Below are 23699 nucleotides of genomic sequence, written 5' to 3'. Positions count from 1 at the left end.
AAAGAACATTATCTCCCGATGTGTGGCAGGGCTAACATCCTCGTACAATGTTGCGACTTGAGTCCGAAGTCATATGAGGTAAAATAATATCTTTACTCCTTGATATTCTAACGGCGTGATCTAATGTTGCCTTAATCTAAAAGCCAGAGCCGTGCTCCAAGGCTATGCTCGGGCTTCGGTTTAATCCCCCTTGGACTGGTTACTTACAAGGAGAGGACACGCTCTGTATATCACAGAATTAAATAAGATTGTGTGAGATGAAAGTACAAGACGTACTGTTTAAAATCATACCTGGTATGGGTGGCCAATGACCCCTCGTTTTGGAAATATTGGCTATTGTTTGTGACATACTTCCGTTAGGTGCCTAATAGGGAAGCATTAGACTGTGTAACAGCGTAGCTCATATGGCTGGATGCTGAGTTGTCATCCAGGCAACCCCAGTTCGAATCCTAATGCATTCTCATTTTTAAAAACTTGATGATATTATTATTATTATTATTATTATTATTATTATTATTATTAGAATCAAAAGGACAATTTGGCCCAACAGTGCAACGTCAAGTAGATGAACTCACTTCTAAATTCGGAAATATATGTGTAACAACTTCTTCATCAGGAAAGCTGACAAATGTGAAAGAGCAGCCATTTCTTCTAATTCTAGACACATGGGAAGGGCAGGTAAATCCTTCTTTGTATGATGAAATATTTACAAATGAAGAAAATGAAGTAACGTGCAACCTTAAAGTGACTTCACCCAAATGTGCTGAATTATGCCAGTCCTGTGATGTTGATCTTTTTAGACAGGTGAAGATTTTTATCAAATATTTGCAAAATAGCTCTTTCCTTTTACAAACTGGACGACAAATTGGTTCAAGGGAGGATGCCCTCAAAATTCACTCCTTAATTCACTTTCAGTTGTCAGCTCCTATATTCAAAGCCATATTGAAATATGCGTGGTATGCATCAAAATTAATAAACGAACGAGAATTGTTTGTGAATGTAAAAGATGTCTGTTTCGCAGCAGAAGTGCGGAAAAATGTGTGTGACTGTGGACAACCTTCTTTCATTTGCTGTGCATGGTGCAGTAAATATATATATTTGGTGTGTTTTTATGATATTTATCATAATGAAACGTGTACAAAATGAAGTGGAGTAGAAACAGAACAGACACCAGTGACCTGCCTACGTGAGAAATATTTCCTTGTTTATCCTTTACAATACAATGTTAGTTAATTAGTAATTTGTTTAAAACATGACGAAGCGTTCAATACATTGAGAAATATGATATATGTAAATAGATTACTGTGATCACACTATTAATCATTATTAAAAGAAAAAAAAATATAGAGGACCAATTAAGATTTGAACTCAGGTTCCCTGAATAACAACTCAGCACCCAACCATATGAGCTACGCTTTTACACAGTCACAATGCTTCCCTATTAGGCACCTAACGGAAGTATGTCACAAACAATAGCCAATATTTCCAAAACGAGGGTTCATTGGCCACCCATACCAGGTATGACTTTAAACAGTACTTCTTGTACTTTCATCTTACACAATCTTATTTCATTCGGTGATATACAGAGCGTGTCCTCTCATTTGTTAGTTAAAATTTATCGAAGATTTATTCCAGCCTTAAGGGGAATTTCATATAATCTTGTAGTAAGCGAATTTGAGATAATTCCATAGTGAACTCTAGGATTCATCTCGCCAAGATGCAATCTTCTTATAATCAGTTCCATTGGTGATACACAACTACGCAGTTGAAAAATTGTTAATTAAATTAAGATTACCATTTCTAAGTGCAATTTCTAAGATCTTTTGGAATTAACTCATTCTCAGCATCTTATCCCTCGAGACCGAGAAGAACGGCGTGTTCAGTTTAATCTGATATGCTCTCCTTATCCAGTTGTTTGACTTTTCTTGTTTGGTCTAGCTAAGCACAAAATGAAAAGCAGATTAAACTTTCTCTCCTCGGGAGACACTCTCTGAGATTGAAATCCTTTAACAGTTCTGATAATCTGAGAAATAAACTCTCAACACAGAGGGAACCACAAAGTCAGTACTCACTACAGTGAAAGAATGCAATTCTATGACTAAGATTTTTAGAACATGTAATGTCGGTCATACGTACAGGGACATCATTTTATTTTTACTTCAATTTTTATTATACCTGAGTTTTTTTAATGTACTTCACTTCCACTCCTTCTACTAATGAAGTTCCAACTGTCCACACAGAACCAAGGCCGCATATAGTAAACAGTACTGAGTTAGTGAGTATAGAACGTTTCAGAAATATGTTCGAGTTTTCCAATGACGAAAGAGCTTTCAATTTTGGATCATACTTTCGCACAGGTACTGTCGTCCGTTTGCCTACGTCTCATCCCGATTTCTCCCACCTGCTTCTGTTCGCCCCTCTGTAAAGGCTAGTGGCTAGACTCTCTTAGCTCTTATCTGAAAACATTAATTTCTGTTAGGAATTGGACGCCTACGTAATATTATACAACTGTTTAAAATAACTTAAATAAAAGGGCCTCGTTAAGTAATTAACTATCACGTGATTTCCCCACTTTCTACGACCCTGCGACATAACCACTTAGACGGACAGTAGATAGCATGTCTGGGTAATTTTATCTTTTCAGATCGAGCAGAAGTGAGGATTGAATTTACAGTACAGAAGGTACAGATATATTTCAATACGAGTTATTAGTACGAAGGACGAAACTGGTAATTGGAATTAGATGCAATAGTCTATAGTGCGATAATATGCACAAAAGAACTGAAGCCTGTATCGAAATGAACGGCCACACATTTTCAAAAATGTGTTTAAAAATCCATATTATGGTTATTTTTCAATTTAACTTCATTCTCTATAGTGTACGCTAATGTGCTGTAGACAGTATAATGTACACTGCATAATGAATACGTTCGCATGGATAACTCAGTTCGTGAGTAAAAACACTTATTGTTAATACAGTACTTTATTTTGATTAAACAAAAACCTATTGAAAATTACCAAACTCAAAATTGCGATATTTCCTACTTTACGTAAACGGATGAACTACTTTTCTTCCCTCATATACCTAATAAACTGATTAGTTTGTATTTTACGCTAGTATCATTGAACTCCAGTCGTGGAAAGGGGTAGCAAACGGTGGTTCCGATTCTCAACCGTTAATCCAAAGGTATAGCCAGGTTAATATAAAAAATGTTAGTAAAAATAAAATGATGTCCCTGTACAAGATGTTAGGCCCAACTTACTGTATAATACGTAACTGACTATAATGTATTCGATGTTTAGGCCTATTTCGGGTTGTCAGTTGCAGCAGCGAATAATGACCGAAAATATGGGAAAAAAGAAGCTTGTGAACAAAACTAAGTGAAAAACTGAATAAAGGAAATGAATAGAAACAGTGGCAAGTTATACACAACTTGTACAGACAAGGAAATGGAAAATAAGTTATTTGCACCTGTAAGAAGACGTACGAAGAAGTTGATGTATGAAAATGTGTACACATGAAATTTCAAAGGACGATCAACTCTCTATTTTTAAACGATATTGGGATATGGGTTCGAAATTAGAATAATATCATTTTATTACTTCTTGCCTTGAAAGAGTGAATCTAAGCTGAGAATCAAGAATAGGGATAATTTGTGGAAATATAGTGTTTTCTATAATGGGAGTAAAAAATAAAATGTGATGTTATCAATACTTTCTATTGAGTCTATTGCAAATTTCAGAGAAACGATTAACAACAGTTCAGAATAAACTGGTTTCAGGTGACATCCTCAATGATAAAAAGGGTACACACTTAAATCGTCGTCATGAAATCATGATGCGAAAGTATAAACAAGTGCAATACAGTACATGAGGGGTATTTTCAGCTTGAACCTCATAATCTGCATCATTTGTTTCCTTCAACATTTGAAAGACGAGAATGGAAGTGTCGCAGCTGAAACTTTTGACTCCAACATAGGCTAAATGAACCCAGTGCCTTTGAAACCCACCAAGGCGAAGGACTTAAGAGACCTCTTACAGTTTTCAGATGAAGATGTCCAAAGTTGGCTGAACTCAATGCTGAATAAAGCCAGGACATCATCACACAATGGTGAAGATGACTCTAGCAACAATAGTGATGATGCATAAAGAAGAAAAATACATAAGAACAAGAAAACTATAAACTAAAAATATAATGTTATTTTGTAGGCCTACTTATGTAATTACTAAACAAATTTATTTGATATGTTATGGTAAATGTATATTTTATGTTTTTAATTTGTTTTATTTCACTTTTTGAGACAAAATTATTAATAATGTACGAGATATTCCCATATATAATTAATTTTCATGTGAAGTTAGACACCTAGAACATCAGAATAATTAAAAACAGTACTAAAACATATTGTCGCCGGAAAAAGGGCGTATACAGAGTTCCATATTATATTTATTTACTAATAGCAGAATATACTATTTGCTGTTATGTTTCAATAATTTTGTTTTAAATATCCTCGAAAGTATTTAACAGTATTGAACAACTTTTTCGACGCGACTATGATGAACCTGATAGCTTACAAACATTGAAATTAGTTTATATCGGAACTACATTTTGCTGTATACGCCCTTATTCGGGTGATGTCCTCAACTACAATAACCATCTACATTCTTCAAAGAATATGTTGGTAATTATGTTCTCGTCCCGCCACACATCTCACACTTTTAAGAAAATTTGCATGGACGCGCATTAGTTGTTCTTCTGAAGTTGCTGCAACTTTCTTTCTTATATAGGCTTTAAATTCTTCCTTCGTATTCGGATTATTCAGACAGACTTCAATTTACTTATTTTCAAGTTCCACCACAAAATAGAAGTAGCATATGGTAAGATCTGAGGATCGCGCTGGCCATAATCCTTCAAACATATCCGCAGTTAATGTTAACGACAGGTCAGCTGTATAGGCTACTCTGCTAGCGAAATCTTGTTTCAAAAATTACCTGTGTTGTCAGGTAGTTTAGTTTCATGAGGGTCTAAAGGCCCAGTCAAACAGAACGCGGACTGTCCGCGCGGACGGGAGGATCGCAGTCCGCCACGGACTGAGAAAGTCAAACAACGCGGACAGTGCAGGACGAACCAGTGTGAAAACAATTGTCGCCAAGTGCAGTACTCATCGTATTTTCTCGATTTGTTTCTAAATTTGTTGAAATTGTACTTTTACTTTCGCTTTTTCTCCTGGATTAATTAACATGTCCAGCAGCTCCTCAGATGAAGAAGAATTGCTTCTTCTGTTCGCGGAAAAGAAAAAGGAAGTGGGTGCATGAAATAATTGAAAAAAAAAGAGAGGAACTACGCGAATTTCACAGACTGTGTAATGAACTGAATTCGTTTGAAGACCGTTTTTTACGACTATTTTTGAATGTCTAAACAAAGTTTGAGGAATTACATAGCCTTATAGAACCAAAAATATTGAAAGTGACAACAAACTGGAGGAGACCGATTGGAACGAAGGGAAGACTAGCGATCTGCTTGAGGTAAATAAAAGATTTTAGTTTGTATTTTAAACTGTACTTATTACTAATCAACTGAAAAATAAGTATGAATATAGAAAAGAAAACACGACTCAGAAAACAGTATTATTTCGTAGACAAAATTACTACGGAGAAGAACTGTTATTTCCCTCTTGCGGTTTATGTACGAGCTGCAGTACGTTTTCGTACAAATCTTTTTGCAGAAGAAACAATAGTGGCAAAGAACCTAATGTCATCGGAGGTGTGGTAGCTACTTCCAAGTCAGTATAATTAATTTCATTGGAATGATTAGGTATATATAATTAGGATTATCTGACGACGATGAGTTGATTGAAAAAAAAAGAAGACGATGGAGGTGGAGCCTGGATACCGCGTATCATATAAATGAGCATATTCCCGCACAAATTCAATTAATTTTTCCGTTTCATCGGCCATTTTCTACGAGATGTCGGCCGCGAACTCTGTGGAAAAACACAACTGCCTATCAGTTCGCCGCGAACCAGACTAGACCGCGGCGTTGGGCCGCGCGCTGTTTGACTAGGATGGTGCGTTCTAACGTAATACAGTGTTCGCGGCGGACGGTCCGCCAAGTCCGTGTTCTGTTTGACCGGGCCTTAAGTGAATAGTAGTAGGTTTGTGGAAAACAAAAACCTTTGAAATGCAAATTTATACATGTGTATAGGCATTTTGTGCATCATATTACTTCTGTTAGGTGGCAAACAGATCTGAAGGTGCTTCATACCATATTCATTACAAAATTAACATTTACTAATTTATTAGTATTTTGTAAAAAGAGAGTAGCAGAAGGGTTTGTTTCAACTCAGAAAAACCCAACAAGACATGACATTAGAACATATTTTAAGCTTGAAGAATAGAGGAAAAAATAACATTTTAAAGGCATTTAACAATGAGAACACAAACATTTACATTTAATGACATGTTAAATAAACAATAAAGAAAATATAATGAAAGTAAATGAACTTAGTGTCATTTTTGTTGTTTAGGAAAAACTGTAGATTACTTTAACAAGTCTTTAGCTGGAGCGTGCGCTTTAATAATGTCCAAGTAAAATTTTTATTTCTTCTGGAAAGTAAGGGACCATACTTGTAACCTGTTAATTCAGGAGGTTGTTTTATAATAAACTACACAGGATGTTTCATAATTTCTATTACAAACTTCTGGGGTTGTAGAGGGGACTAAGTAGATAAAGTTTTGTTTAGGAACCCATGTCCGGAAATGTATCGTTTCGATGCAAAATGACTTTGAAGATCGAACTGATTTCACATCTCCCACTTCACTAGAGACAACGAAGATCTTCCTCCACTCTACAGGAGTCTCATAAACAAGGTTCTTCATGTGGCCCCAAAGGAAAAAGTCGAGAGGAGTTAAATCTGACGACCGTGGTGGCCAAGGAGTTGGACCACCTCAACCTATCTACCTTCCACCAATGTTTGGTGGAGATGTTCGCGGATGGCAAGTGAAAAGTGCGAGGATGCGCCATCATGTTGGAACCACATTTGCTGACGTAGTGCCAGTGGTAAATCTTCACATAATTCTACCAGTACCTCTTGCAGGGAGGTTAAGTACATGTGACCCGTTAGGTGATACGTGGAACCACTCTTGTAATGCACACTGGTAAGAGCTCATTGTCTCTAGTGAAGTGGGAGATGTGAAATCGATTCGATCTTCAAACTTATTTTGCATCGAAACGATACATTTCCGGACATGGGTTCCTAATCAAATCTTTATCTACTTACTCCCCTCTACAACCACTAGATGTTTGTAATAGGAATTATGAAACACTCTGTGCATAGAATTTGATTAAGAATGTATAAAAGAGCTTCTGTTGTACATTTATGAGAAACAAATAAGTCTTCATTTAGCATTAAGTGTCCCATTTACTAGTTGAATCGTATTCAGTTGGGTTTGGTGGCCAAATACGTGGCACTTGGTAAATTCTCCTGTACATATTATTACTAAGAGTGTGACATCGGTATGTTTGTATTAGTTTGAAGGTGAACATACGACGTCCCGGACAGAATGTAGTCGATGTGTTTCAAGTACAGGCAGCGTAAGCGAATTTGACACACGCCTAAGCAAGGAGTTCCGTGCCTTGTATACGATTATTGTGTATTATAAAATCAAGACAATACAATTATTGTGTATAAGGATTACATCTGAAAGATCTAAAATGTTGGTGAAGTTGAGAATAATTCTGTGGTGTTCGGGTAAAGGAATATGTAATTTTTTTTGTCCAGGTGGAATTTTGTTCCCCAGATGAACACACAGGTGTGCAAAAATCAAAGAATACTAGCAGTTGATGTGTTTTATTTGTGTAGAAAATTATTTGTAATAGGGGTTCCAAGTTTAATTTTCATTTATCTCCGAACTCATTTTTATGACTTATCTCCCTTTACCCAAACACCACAGAATTGTTGGAAATCATACTTAAGTTGTTACAAATGTGGTGAAACATAAGTCTGAAAAGATTTTTTTTTAAGAGTTTTGCATTACAGTTTTTGAATGCCGAAAAAGTATATGGCGTATGATGATATAAGCAAAAAGGTGTTTGCGAAAATGAACACAGTAATACAGTACAAAAAAAAACTGTGGTTTCAATACATTATGCAAAATTGCAAGAGTTTTTCCAGATGACAAGTGCGATTGTTATAAAGTTGATGTAGAAATGAAATTGATGATGTGAAATATTTTACATATGCGCCTTTGGTTTCAGCCGATATTGAAGGGAGTTTTTCCGCATACAAGGTTACACTATGCTACACTCGGCGGTCATTTTCAATTGAAACGTTGAAAATGAATGTTGTTTATTGCAGCAGGAACCGAAACCGGCGAACAAGATACAAGAAAAGTAAGGTACGAAATAGGTGTGGTAAATAAATTAATGTAACAGTTAAATATAGGGAAGGCAAAATTGTACGCCATATACGTTTTCGACATTCTAAAACTGTAATGCAAAACTGTAAGTATTAAAAAAAAAAACATCATTTCAGGCTTATGTTTTACCACATTTGTGACAATTTGAGTATGATATCTCAACCTCATCAGCATTTTAGACCTTTTCGATATTAACCCTTATATACAATGATTGTATTGTCTTGATTTTATAATACGCAATAATCGTATACAAAACACGGAACGTGCTTTCTTAGCCGTGTGTCAAATTCGCTTCCGCTGCCTGTACTTGAAACACGTCGACTACATTCTGTCCGGCGTCATATGTTCACCTGAAACTAATACGAATATACCAATGTCTCGGCCCTAATTATTACCTGTGAATTTCAGATCCACATTCTTCATTTTAATTGCATTAATAAATTTCATCCGTATTGCAGGACTCAGTGCTATAACACTATTCTTGAAATTATTTCAAGTATCGCTCATAAAATGGAACTAACTTTTTCTAATCCCCTGGTACACTTTCACGAAAGATGAATGAATACTGTCGTTAATAACGTTAAGAATATATCTCTTTTGGGTTCTGTTCGTAAATGAACTTCTATAGATCATAACGCACTTCAAAGAGAGAGAATCAAAGAGTTTAATACAGAGATTTTGTCCCTATGTTAAATCTCCCCAAGCTATATTTATTCGTGGTTTAATAGGCTGTACTTGAAATCTTTAGTAAAGGAGTCGAACGAGTTTGAATCTTATTTGTCATCTTCTTATTTTATCTGCTCTCTCAATTTGCATCAGTCGGATAATTAATTTCAAAATAAATGCAGTAGAGTAGGTACTAATAGACGTATAAATGCAGTATAAAAGAGTGAAAGATAATAGTAAGTTTGAATTTATACTGTATTATGTAAATATCCTTCTACATGTTACGAAAGAGAGCATAAGTGTCTTTGGATATTTATTGGTTTATAATAAAATGTTTTATTAGTTGCATGCGTATAAGAATTTTACGAAAGTTATTCAATTCCATAAGGTGTCGCAGTGTGTAAAACCGAGATTATGCAAATTAAGATAGTGAGATGCGAGTTCTTGCTTAATTGCCACAAAACAAATTTTTTAATATTGTGAGTTATGATTCCAGAAGAATCAATTATTTCCTCATAAGAAATTTAAAAAATCGTTCAAATAGAACACGGTGGAGATAGTTTAGATAAGACTATTTCGTTTATATGACGTCATTCCAGTTTCGACCAATGAAGTGCAATGAAATTTTGAATTCCAACCAATCACAGTCACACTTTGCGATAATTTTTGCAGCTAGATTTTTCGCTATCAATTTATCGCTATCAGTTTAGTAGTTGTTGCCAATTGTTTCCCCGTAAATTGATGATCATAAATGCATTAAGATGCAACTACACGGTTAAACTTTTCTTTCAACTTTAAAGCAATGAATGCAAGATTGATATTTAATATTAATTAATATATTTACGCAGTGAAGGCAACGTTCAAAACGGCGCACAATATAGACAACAAAATCTTCATGCATCTTAATTTAACGTACGTTTTAAACTTGATTCTGTCAATATTCTTCCCAGATTGCATGTATACGCGATTGGAATATTGAACTGTGTAAATGCAGCTTTAGTTCCGTTACACAGTACAGCGAGAATGCGTTTGTCGAGCTATAAAAAATGCTTTCCTGTAGCACGTAGTAACGGTCGAAATAAGGCACAGCTGACACTGGTCCTGCTCACACGGGTAACCTTACCTATTGTAGCCTATAAAATACATCTTCATCTTCTAATTCCATGTCCATTGTAGGCTATTTGAAAAAATTACATTCCTTCACTCAGATTAGATAAATGCGTTTTCAACAATTCTTCATTTAATTAATGTATTAATCAGGTTACTATAATTATATTATAAAATTTTAAATTAAATCATGATTTCAGCAAATAATGAAAATGTATTTATGTTATAATAATAAGAGAAAAGTGCAAAACATGTAATTAACATTGTTAAACCTGTATTTCGCTTTTCGCAATTGGCATTACTGAATAATAACATCGAATTCCTTTATTGCAGTAATCAATATTCATCTATTTCAACTTCACAATGTCTGAATAGGTTAGGTATTCGTAAATATACAATTATTAACATTTTGTGACCGAATTTTAGGGATATATTATTTACATTTTTATTTTATTCACGAAATAATCCTAATAAATGTCACTCGAGGTCTGAGATTTCCCAGATAAATCCACTCGCTTCGCTCGTGGATTTATCGGCAGATTTCAGACCTCTCGTGACATTACTACAGATAATCCGAATAGGCCTAGTTTTATGTGTAGCGTACGATCTTCCAATGAAAAGTACGATAATTTGGAACCAATTATGCAATCCAGGCAAGCCGCAGGGTTGGCAACGCTGGTCCATGATGCCATTTGCATTGCCTGTGCTTACCCTGGAATGCCGCTATAGATATGTGAAAAGTATAAACGAAGAGGCTCTGATCCAAAATGTCTTAAGAATACATCGGCATTTGATACGGATTTTAAGGTCGGTAGATGAGAAAACTGAAGTGTTATAATAATCTGCAACCGACAAGCAAAAATAAAGACAAAGAGAATAAGCAGATCTGCAGCACCCTGGGTGACCAACGTAATGACTGAGCGAGATCTCGCTTATCGTAAATATTTACGCAACAAATGTGGCACAAATTAACGCGAATGTAAATGACTGCATAACCTGACACACCAAACAATCAGACACGCAAATTAGAGGTATAAACATAGACTAATAGATTGCAGTGTTAAAGAAGTATGGAATATTGCTCATAACTTCTTAAATTTTAATTTCACAAAAAGAAGTTTTATACAAAGCTGTTAGAGATAAACCATACAATATGATACTAGTGTTCGGATAAAAGTTAGTTATTCAGGCATACAGGCTGTGACATTAAACTTTATTTTTAAATGTATGTATGTATGCATGTATGTATGTATTCACACTACAAATGGGTATATACCCGGTGGCAGTGGTAACCAATAACTCAATAATGACAATTAATAATAAACACAGATAATAATAATAATAATAATAATAATAATAATAACAAAATAATAAGGAGCATCCCAAATTAAATGAAGCATGGTCACTTAAATAACATTTAAATTAAATCTAATTTGTATCTTAACCCTAAGTTCGAACTAAGACCCACGAGTGTGACTGGTTCATACCTGCACAAGTACCTTTCGGCACTACACTTATTTCGCTGTCAACTCACTCACTGCGCTGATTCTACCTGATTTCACTAACACTTCTAACCATTTCAGTGTTCAAATACTTTGTACAGCCACTTCACTGACACCAACACACTTCACTTACACAATAGACTTCACTGAAACTACACACTTCACTGACACAACACACTTCCTCACTGATAGAACACTTCAAATAACAAGATATCAATTACACCCTTTAAATAGTGTGTATAATATACTACCGTCTATTAGTAAAGTCCTTAAGCCTATTTTTAAATATATTTTTGGTGATTGGTAAAGCCTTTAGTAAAGCATTCCAGTCCTTGATAGTACGATTGAGAAAAGAAAACTTTCCAGTGTCCGTCCTCTGTCTTCTTTCCCTCAGTTTATATGAGTGGTCGTTCCTTGAAGAGTAATTTGACGGCTGCAACCTATTTTTCATTTCTCTCCAGACAGGTTATTTTTCTCCAGGCACCCTATATTAAAATTTACATATTCCGAATCTCCATTAAATGTAGACTCTTTCGTACACTACTTTTAACACTTGAATATAAATAATTGATTAAATGGCTATCTTACTCGTGTTAATTATGTAAGCATGTGTGGCTTACAGCTGTTTCGGTGTTACTTGACACCATCCCCAGAGATAACACAAACACAAAAAAACAAGAAATACATCACACTAACATACGAAAACAAAAACGCATACAAGATAGCATCCTCATTCAGAAAACACAAATACAACATAGCATATAGAATAGAAAACACACTACAAAGACATCTCAAAACACAAACAACACAAACAAATAAATACAACCACACAGGAGTATACAAACTCACATGCAATAGTTGCAACAGTTTCTACATTGGACAGACAGGCAGATCATTCCAAACTCGATACAAAGAACACATTAAAGCAATAACCAGAGGACACAATACATCTACATATGCCGAACACATAACTAATTCAAACCACACATACAATAACATAAATACAGACATGGAAATCCTACATATACAACCCAAAAACAAAAAACTCAACACACTAGAACAATATGAAATATACAGACACACTAAAACACACCCCAATCAAATTCTCAACACACAGATCAATTTAGGAACACACACACTATTTGACGCAATTCTTCATCACACGAACGCACCCACACAACAGGCAGCGAAGTTGAGATAGCGCCGAGATCTAGTAGGCTCTGAGGATGGTGACAAGTAACACCGAAACAGCTATAAGCCACACATGCTTACATAATTAACACGAGTAAGATCGCCATTTAATCGATTATTTATCTCCATTAAATGTTACACATGAATGTGTAGATATTTTACCCATTCACCCGTTTCATGTCGTCTAATTATTTATTAAACTTGTTTCCTGGACTTGAAACTTGAGACAAGTATGTAAAATCATGTTCAGTAGGCAGAAAACTAAACAAAACATTATTAATTACCAACCAAACTTTACAACAGAGGTTCAAAATGAGAACCATTTACAGCTAAACAATGTCCCAGTCTATTACGAAAACAGTCAATTGTATTTCTTAGTTACCTAACGGATCTGTTCCATTTCTCAATGGTGTGCACGTTGAAGTCTAATTTTGATTAAAAAGTTCCATTCTTCTATAATGCGTGTAAAAATTATTTAACAATAAATAGCAACATTTTTCATTTTATCACGTTCTTATTTTATGTCTTCTCAAACGGATCACCATCTAGTTTAATGCACAAGGAGGAGTCTTTCAACCCGCATGTCTTATAACTAGAGGGTGAACCGGGATACTTTAGCAATCAATGTACGCAAGCATTGACTATAGCATTGAATTAGTACTGGGTACACACTGCGGACATAAACAAAGGTAGTACAGTCTGGTTATGACTGAAAATAAAGTGGGATAAATACATACAGGGACATCATTTTATTTTACTAACATTTTTAATAGTAACTTGCCTATACCTCTGGATCAACGCCGTTTGCTACCCCCTTCCTCGACTGGAGTTCGATGATACTGGCGTAATATACAAACGAATCACTTTACTAGGTATAGGAGGGAAAAAAAGTAATTCATCCATTTACGTGAACTAGGAAATATTGCGCTTTTGAGTTTAATCATTTTCATTAGGTTTTTGTTTAATCAAAATACAGTACAGTATTAACATTGAGTCTTTTACTCACGAACTGAGCTGTCCATGTGGACGTATTCATTATGCAGTGTATATTATATTGTCTACAGCACATTAGCGTACAATATAGAGAATGAAGTTAAATTGAAAAATAATCATAATATGGATATTTAAACATACTTTTTTAAAATGGTGGCCGTTCATTTCGATACAGGCTTCAGTTCTAATGTGCATATTATCGCACTTCAGACTATTGTACCTAATTCCAATTACCAGTTTCGTCCTTCGCACTTGTAACTCATGTTAAATGTTATGTTTTATTTAACGACGCTCGCAACTGTAGAGGTTATATCAGCGTCGCCGGATGTGTCGGAATTTTGTCCCGCAGGAGTTCTTTTACATTCCAATAAATCTACTGACATGAGCCTGTCGCATTTAAGCACACTTAAATGCCACCGACCTGGCCCGGGATCGAACCCGCAACCTTGGGCATAGAAGGCCAGCGCTATACCAACTTGCCAACCAGGTCGACGTAACTCATGTTGAAATAATTCTGTATCTACTCTATAAAGAGTACCTTACGTACTGTAAATTCAATCTTCACTTCTGCCCGATCCGAAAAGATAAAATTACTCAGACATTCTACCTGCTGTCCGTCCAAGTGGTTATGTCGTAGGGTCGTAGAAAGGGAGGAAATCACGTGACAGTTAATTACTTAACGAGGCCCTTTTATTTAAGTTATTTTAAACAGTCGTTTAATATTACGTAGACGTCCAATTCCTAACAGAAATTTATGTTCTCAGAAAAGAGCTAAGACAGCCCAGCCACTAGCTGGCGAATAAGAGCTGGTGGGGGAAACCGGGATATGACATAGGCAAATGGACGACAGTAACTGTGCGAAAATGATTCAATATTGAAAGCTCTTTCGTCACTTGAAAACGCGAACATACTTTTGGAACGTACTGTTTATTATGACCGTCGTGGCGAAAATGTAACTCACGAGGACATTGTGGCTCGCAATGATAGCTGTGCATGTCTGTTGCTCCCCCAACCCCAACCCTCTCACTCACTGGAGTCAAAATCCGTTCCATTTGTATTTGTCTCTGACCTGCGAGTGGCGTATCGTCTCAATGTCTCTTTCGAAACCATGTACCTCTACAAAAACGAAAGTTTCAAGTAGGATGGGAGGACGCATTTTTTTGCTACCAATATGTTGAGAATATTAAATGTATGATTTGTTCACAAGTATTACGAGGAAAACGGTTGTATAACATAAAACAGCATTATACTACATGTTAGGCCTACTCATAAAACATTAAAAGGTTAAGTGTTATTATTATTATTATTATTATTATTATTATTATTATTATTATTATTATTATTATTATATCGATCCTTTTTCAGCAGATGTAGGAATAATGCGGTTAGGTCTTCAATTTAAATTCACAGATTTACAATATAATGTTACAATGAAAGCTAGATGTAAGGACTTGAGAAAACTTCAAATACAGTATTTGCCAAAAAATAAATATCCGAATCTTCGTTCTTTCGCTTGCTCTGCTGAAGCCATGTTCGCTACAACTTACGTTTGTGAAAAATTATTTTCAACTATGAAAATAGTAAAAACCTAATTTAGATTACGACTGATAGACAAATACCTTCGTGATCAACTACGACTGGCAGTAAGTGACATAATTACTGATTTCGAAACTCTGTCGCAGAGACATTCTGAAGACAGTTAATTTTATGTGATAATGTGTCCTATGTTTTATCGTTCATTTTTTTCTTCGTTACAACGTACTAAACATTGGTTTGTAACCTTCTACTCTATAAAATTATATTTATTTTATAGTGCTTACGTAAGGAAAATTAAAATCCGTTAATAAGTCAGACAGTTGCTTCACTTCCACTTCGGGTGTCCGCCTCCCTCCATAGGTGCTATGCAAGTTGCAGGTTACACAGTGGCTCGGCGCACGATTTCATTTTCGCCACGGCTGCCGTAAGGCTACTAGGACTGTATATGCGGTCTTGAATCTGTGTGGAGGACGGTTGAACTTCATTAGTAGAAGGGGTGGGAGTGAAGTACATTAAAAAATTCAAGTACAATAAAAATTGGAGTAAAAATAAAATGATGTCCCTGTACCTTATCCATGCAAGGTTCAGTCTTCTTCGGTTTCTTTGCTGGCATTGCAATGAACAACAAAATACATCCGAAGATTTGCGAATTGAAACGTCCTGCGGCGATCACTCAAACTTCTTATATTTTGGGAACGACCGTTCAACATCACAGGATGTCAATGTTGAATGCAAATAATACGAGTGGTGTATCGACATTGCACTTGTACACGTTACCAAATACAGTAGAGTGTCTCGTTTAGGCACAGTTAAAAACGTAAAGAAATTGCAGGTAACATGTGGGAGAGGACGAGCCGTACGAGAATGTTGCTGTTGGCGGAGTTAATTCTGAATTTTCAGACGAAGCTTGTTTCGAATTGTATGTCTGCGTAATCTCACAAAACAACTTGACATTGGAGTTCAAAAAACTCAATATTATGTACGAAGTTTCACTCCATCCCGAAAAATTTGCTGTGTGTTGTGGTGTGGTTTGAAGTCGCACATAATAAGACCTATTTTATGAAGGCATTATCAATGGCGAAAAATATCGAAGAGATATATTAGCCTACAATCTTTTTTTGAACTATTAAGAGATATTAAATGGCAGTAGTCATTCTTTGAGCAGAACTCTGCTACTGCACACATTGCTGACGAGTCATGTAATTGTACCGTGGTGATTTATGGAGACAGAACTATCAGTACTGGGTTGTGGCCTGCTCGTAACCCTGATCTGACTACTTGTGATTTTTATTTATGGGGGAAATAAAAAAAAAACAAGCCTATCAAAATTACTCACATACAATTGAGAAACTAAAGAAAATATCAGATAAGAAATTGCTAAAATTATACCTGAGGGAGTTATGAAATTTAGCAAAATTTTCTATGCACATACGGCGAATATATTACAGCTGAGGTTTATCATTTTAAACATATCTTACAAGCAGGTTTCGGCCAAGGGACACAGAGTAACCAGTATGAGGTTTAGAGTACACGGAGTATAAATGACGTCATGACCCGTGTGGGGTGACTGCAACAGCACAGGTGGGTCCGTAAAGTGCATTACCGTTGTGTGTATTGCTGCTTGACTGCGGTACGTGTAACAGGCTTCGGCGTAGGGATACCTGAATAAAGGTTACAACTCGCGTTAATACTTTAATGGTAGACATTTATTGTCTACACTACACTGTATATACTGCATCTGTGCAGGTTGAAATATATTTTGTGCCCTATTATGACGGACTGTTTACATGTTGAAACACGAAGTAACGGCGCGCTCCATCTCCCAGTACACTCGACCAACACAACACTATCGCCCGTGAGTTCTGAACTTCATGCGTTTCTGTGCCCAGAACCGAAGGCTGCTTATAAGTCATTTAGTGCTTATTGTTATCAGTTTTAAATAATAAGAATTGTAGTAAAATTGTAATAGTAGTAATGATGATGATGATGATGATGATGATGATGATGATGATGATGATGATGATGATGATGATGATGATGATGATGATGATGATGATGATGATGATGATGATGATAATAATAATAATAATACTTACTTACAAATAAGGAATCCGCATGTTCATTGCCGCCCTCGCATAAGCCCGCCATCGGTCCCTATCCTGTGCAATATTAATCCAGTCTCCATCTTCATATCCCAACTCCCTCAAATCCGTCTTAATATTATCCTCCCATCTACGTCTCGGCCTCTCCAAAGCTCTTTTTCCCTCCGGTCTCCCAACTAATACTCTATATGCATTTCTGGATTCGCCCATACGTGCTACATGCACTGCCCATCTCAAACGTCTGGATTCCTTTGCTGTGGTCGTGCCAGAGAATCAGTCCCATTCCGAGGCTTACTGTATGGATTCGTAACAAGCCTTTTTTTAAGGTAATGGGTTGTTAGCCCTTCGCCCAATCCCCAAGCTGGAGGACTACCCCTTATCGGCTGTCCACGACTGCTTATTCAATATATTCGCAGCTATCTTCCATATCCTCCATTATTATTATTATTATTATTATTATTATTATTATTATTATTATTATTATTATTATTCTTATTATTATTATTATTATTATTATTATAACTATTTCTTACCAATGTTTATTATTGTCACACTAACATTACTTATCCAACTTTCATTATTTACTTTCATGTTATTTTATGGTCTAGATATTAATGTAATAACTATGTAAGCAATTATATTCAATTAGAATTAGTGTCTGGCTGGGCTGAAGAGAAGGCCTACTGGCCTTAGCTCTGCCAGATTAAATAAATAAATAAATAAATAAATTATTATTATTATTATTATTATTATTATTATTATTATTATTATTATTATTATCTCTGGAGGCCGTCTCCTCTGTCCGCAACCTGAGGACGCGCCATGCCGTGGTGATAGGGACCCAAAATGAATAATAATAATAATAATAATAATAATAATGATAATAATAATAATGATAATAATAATAATTTATTTATTTTGGCAGAGTGAAGACAGTAAGAAGGCCTTCTCTTTCACTCAACCAGAGGTTGAAAAGGAAGCAAACAACAATAATGATATCAATAATTTTAATAAAAAAGAGAATTGTATACCTATGAAAAAATCGAAGCATGAAAATATGGATAAGCCAGAAGTATATCGACTTTAAGTAGCGTATTTACTTAAATTCGGTGACAAGTTAAATGATACGATTGCTTGTTAAACTAGTTACAGTTATGAATTGTAATATACTCTGTGACATTGTGCGATGTAAAATTAGATTTATCACTTTGGACCTGAAAGCGTTTACCTAAATGTAGTAGTATCATTTTATGCGTTCAGTAAAAACATTAATTCTATAACAAAAATACTGACTTTACACACGACGACTCTATTTTCCTTTTTTTGTTTGTGGCGGATACACTTCACCGGTAGCAGCCGCGCTCTGGCGGCCAGTAACTCAATCTCACTGTAGTTAAGAGCTAAAATAAACAAGGAAATTTTACACTTAAATAAATATTCACAGCAATCCGTGTAACGTTACTGGATCTTGGAGATCTAATAAAGTAGTATAGAACTTAACATCGCAATAATTGTACTCGCAGAGATGTTGCCTTTTGACATATATTGTAGTTGTTGAAGTAATAATGAAAAATAATTAAATGAACACTTCAAAATAAATTAATAATATCCAGCCAACTTGGGTCTGCAGACTGACTCTTAGAGTTAATATCGCCAATGGTTATTGTCTGTCATTAAAATAGGAGGTAGATTGGGAATTTAATTTCAGCAACATCAAAATGTTTAGCTCAAGCACGAAGGACCCATAGGCTACATTTGCAACTCAGGACTCATAAACTAAACTAAAAGAAGCATGAGAAAAAATCATAGCATACACAAACTACTGATAATTTTAATAAAATAAAAAGCATACTACAATATAAAATTCCATAGTTTAGCTTGCTTCTCATGTGAATTTTATTCTTAAATAAATAGTTCATTGTGAGAAACTGATTTAGTAATTTATTTTACAACTGATACCTAATTATATTGCTTGGCAATATTTTTTTATATTATAGTACATATTTCTGGAATTTTTAGGTCATAAGTGCATATTTTATAGTCATTATTTTGGAGATGTTTAGGTCATAAAAACAAGCCCCAGTGATCAATAAGGCCCGGGGGTTTAGCCAAAAATTCGTCAAGTTAGTGGTGCACAAGGTATAGAACGCTGTCTGAGTTAGTACACAACTTGCACTGCCTGTTGTAGGTCACACGGCATTGGGTACGGTAAGCAGGCAAGGAATACGCTGTGAGTGAAATCAAATCATGCATAAGCGAGGACATCCGAAAACGGTTACAACAGATAAAATTATGGCAGAATATTGCTGTGAGTATTTTTCCTCTGATTGTCGGAATATTGCTTGTAAGTTGTGTGGAACAAAAATAAGAGGTGACTACCATAAATTTTATATAGAACAACATATCGCAAGTAAGATGCATAAAAAACATGTTGCGTTACATAAACAGAGAGAGGGAGGAAAATATGCCTTCAACGTTTAACTTCAGTTCAGACAGACACAATACCTTTCATCTAGAAAAATGTAGGATTTTCTACTCTTTGTATCATTAGAGATGAACAAGAAGGTTCTAGAAGTGACCAAAATGTTAAGTTACATAAAGGAAACACTAATACCTCCTCTTGGCTTAAATTTGCCTCCATCACGTCATGCAACGTAGAGAGAAGTTTTTTCCCAATACAGATCATGTTTGAAGGACAATAGAAGATCTTTTTCATTTGAAAACTTCAACATGTGTACTGCAATTCATTGTAATAAAGCATATGCACATAATTTATAATATGGTCACAATCAGTTTATTACCTTTTCATTTACTGTGTTAATATTAATGCATATGATGTGTATATTTATGTTCATATTACTGGAGAATATATTTGGTTTGTATGATTTACGATTAAATATGTAATTTATGCTATGACGCTGTGTCCGTCATTTCACTAGGGCCCAATTGTATAAAACTCCCTGACTAAAGATCAATTTTGATCGAAGATCGAAAAGTAAACAGAGTTCAGACACTTTTCCTATTGTATAAAACTTTTCTGCGATCAAATTACCTTGGTTCAAATGCATTCTAAGTTCACGTGAAAAGGATTTGGCAACATCGCATAAACAAGTGAAATACGTGATGCGCGGACCATGTTATACAGGTTTGTTCAGTGTTGCCAATCTAGCGATTTTAACTCTTTTTCAACAACAATTTCTTTTAACTTTTATATTGCTTAAATAGGGCTTTAGTGACCTTTTTAGCACCCCATAGTGACCAAATTTAATCTTTCTTTGTTGATAATGAGAAATCTAGCGACTTTACAACTACTTTTTTGGCGACTTTCCGTATTACACTCTGTTGGAGACACTGGTTTTTTTTTTTCAATGTAAATAATGGCGGACAATAAGAAGAAGGGTTGACTGTTCTCCAAGTTGTTATCATGTTATGGTGCTTGATACTGCTAAACATAATAAAGCTTTATAAAACGACAATTTTCGTTTAGTAATACAGTTAATTGAACATTTATGAATGTACCTATCATATCCATTAATAATTAATGGTTGTTATAAACATAATATAATTATAGGTTATGTTATTTGATACTGCTGAACACGATAGAGCCTTATAAAATATAAGAATATTTGTGTATTAAGGCAAGAAATTGAAAGAAATATATATAAATGTACGTAACATATCTATTAATATTAATAATAATGACTATTTTATTTGCACAATCTGTCACTCGTATATTTCAAACAGAAAAGAAATAACTGAACTTGGATCATCTAACTTAATGGGAGAAATTTCTTCAGTCAAAGTTGACTTTAGTTTGAGACAAATTAATCTCAGATTAGACTTTATACAACACAAAATTCCAAGTTCAGCTGAAACAAGGATCAATTTAACCTCTGATCTAAGATTAAATGGTTTATACAATCGGGCCTAGGTTAGCTAGGCTGCCCTTGACCTTGGTTGTAAATACGTATTACGTGAGCGACTGAAAACGAGTCAACCCCCTCCCTCATGTTTACGAGATACACGTAGCGTATAACCCCGTCACCACTAACCAGCTGTAATGTTTTTGTGGCTAAACCCCCGGGTCTTAGTGATCAAACATATTTGCATATTATACACTATTTACAAAATAAGTAAACTGTAGTATTATTAAATGAAATACCTTGCATTACAATGAACATTGTACATAATAGTGTAAATAATGTTTCATCAACGTAGACCTACATTATTTATGACGGTGTAAATAGTAAAAATAGCATATTCTAGTTTAATAGCGCAAATAATTTAAATTGTAAATATTATTGTAGTTGTTAAGTGATCTGTTTTCTTTTGCCCAACTTGACTAAACAGGAGTCGCATAAGCAATGAGTCTAGTATTTTGCTTGCTAGGTGCACGCACATCGTTGACTAAGAAACTCCAGAAATGCGTAATATTGTAGCCTTGTGAAATAAAGTACGGTCCCCAATAATTATGTTTTATCTTCATGATACCGATTCCGTTTACTACCATTTAATTTTTTTAAAATGTACAACTGAAATAATGTTTCATTTTCATGGTACAGAATTCTTTCACTCTCATAATTTGTGAAACGTATACATAAATTATGTTCCACATTCATCTTATAGTGTAAATAGTATAAATAATTTAAATTGTAAATATTATTGTAATTATTAACTGGTCTATGTTTTCTTCTGCCCAACTTGACCAAACAGGAGTAAAGTAGCAAGGGACAGTTTTTAGAACATGGGAGGAGTGATAGTAGGAGGAAGAAGAATAAAGTGATAAAATAAGATGGGATGAAGTTAAATGCAAATAAGACGAAAAGCATGGCCATTGGCAGAAAAATACAGAAGATAAACTTACGAATTCTAAATGAGGCAGTAGAATAAGTGGACAGTTTCAAATACTTGGGGTGTACTATAAGCAGTAAAATGACCTGAAGAACTAAGGAAGAGACTAGTTAAGTGCTATGTATGGAGTGTGGAATTTTATGGGGCAGAAACATGGACATTAGGACGAAGTGAAGAGAAGCGAATAGAAGCATTTGAAATATGGCTATGGAGAAGAATGGATCGTGTGAAGTAGACAGACAGAATAAGAATGTGGAAAGAGTGGGCTAAGAAAGAATGATGCTGAAACTGATCAGGAAAAGGGAAAGGAATTAATTGGGTCATTGCCTGAGAAGAAACTGCTTACTGAAGGATGCACTGGAAGGAATGGTGAACGGGAGAAGAATTCGGGCAGAAGAAGATATCAGACGATAGGAAACATTGAGATATATGGATCATATGAGGAAACAAAGAGGAAGGCAGAAAATAGGAAAGGTTAGAGAAATACCTGCCCTTGGGCAGAACACTAAATGAATGAAATTCATTTATAGGCTAGATTTCTTATACACCCATGAAATTTTTATGTATCAAAATTAATTATGTTTCATTATCATGAGGACATCTTATATCCACTTAATTTATAGAGTGCATATAGCAAAATATTTAGCTTTTCATGATATCAATTCATTAGTCTCACTTAATTTGTGAAACGCATACTAGAAAATTGTGTTCTATCTACTGGCTACCGATTTCTTATAATGCAATTTAATTTGTGAAACGTATAATAGAAAACATGCTTCATCTTCGTGATACAGATTTATTGCATTCTGATTATATTTTTAAACGCATATAAGAAATAAATTGTTTTATCTTCATGATACGGATTTCTTATCACTAGGCTAATCTCATTGAATATATAAAATTAATAATATCAGAAATTATATTTCATATTTATTACGAATTTCTTATACCATTTAATTTGTTGAAGCACATCGAAAAGTATGTTTCATCTTCATGGCATCGAATTCTTATAATCCCATTGAATATGTAGAATTAGTAATATCAGAAATTGTATCTCGTATTTATAATGCGAGTTTCTTACACCCATTTAATTTGTAGAACGCATATAGAAAAGTGTTTTATCTTCATCATACCAATTTCTTAAACTCTCATTGATTTCTTTTAGGGGTTAAGTAAGATACAGCTCACAGCAGTAAAATTTTGGAAATATTCAACATTTTTTTCCTGCATTGCTGTATCTTGTACAATAATGAAAATTAGTACTGTATGTGTAAAACATTGTTCTCCTGCTATATTAAAGAAAAAAAAATTACGATTTTTTTTTATTTTATCT

Source organism: Periplaneta americana, chromosome 6 (assembly GCF_040183065.1).
Source record: "Periplaneta americana isolate PAMFEO1 chromosome 6, P.americana_PAMFEO1_priV1, whole genome shotgun sequence".
In the NCBI taxonomy this organism is placed as follows: domain Eukaryota; kingdom Metazoa; phylum Arthropoda; class Insecta; order Blattodea; family Blattidae; genus Periplaneta; species Periplaneta americana.
The sequence above is the reverse complement of the archived record's forward strand: the minus strand, read 5'-3'. Positions refer to the sequence as shown.